This window comes from Penaeus monodon, chromosome 23 (genome assembly GCF_015228065.2).
Source record: "Penaeus monodon isolate SGIC_2016 chromosome 23, NSTDA_Pmon_1, whole genome shotgun sequence".
Taxonomy (NCBI): Eukaryota; Metazoa; Arthropoda; class Malacostraca; order Decapoda; family Penaeidae; genus Penaeus; species Penaeus monodon.
In genome coordinates, this window is record NC_051408.1 from 39,836,170 (window position 1) to 39,836,488 (window position 319).

Genomic DNA, 319 nt, shown 5'->3' on the forward strand with positions numbered 1-319 from the left:
ATGTACTGAACAAGTAATATACATAGTTTACTGGAAGATACAAAATTATTTTAAAAAGTAAACATAAATATCACTACGTCATCAGCAGTAGTGAATTATGAGTTCACATGCACATGATTTTATACCAAAATAATGATTTGCACTTCTGACGTCACTCGGTTAATTCAAAACTTCTTATAATTATACTGTCCTGGCATTTTTTTTCCTGGCATACTGAGTAATATTACATAATTTTCTATTTCATAAGTTCCTATTCGCAATGTATACTACAATTCATATTGTGTCACAAAGTACACTGGAATACTAATCTTAATAAGCA

General features: G+C 28.8%; 1 protein-coding gene across 1 annotated transcript in view; it reads left to right on the forward strand.

Annotated features, from left to right (window-relative positions):
* The window catches only part of LOC119588289 (glycine-rich cell wall structural protein 1-like), a gene marked incomplete in the record, with an annotated part of 4,263 nt that overhangs the window by 1,373 nt on the left and 2,571 nt on the right, over window positions 1-319 (forward strand).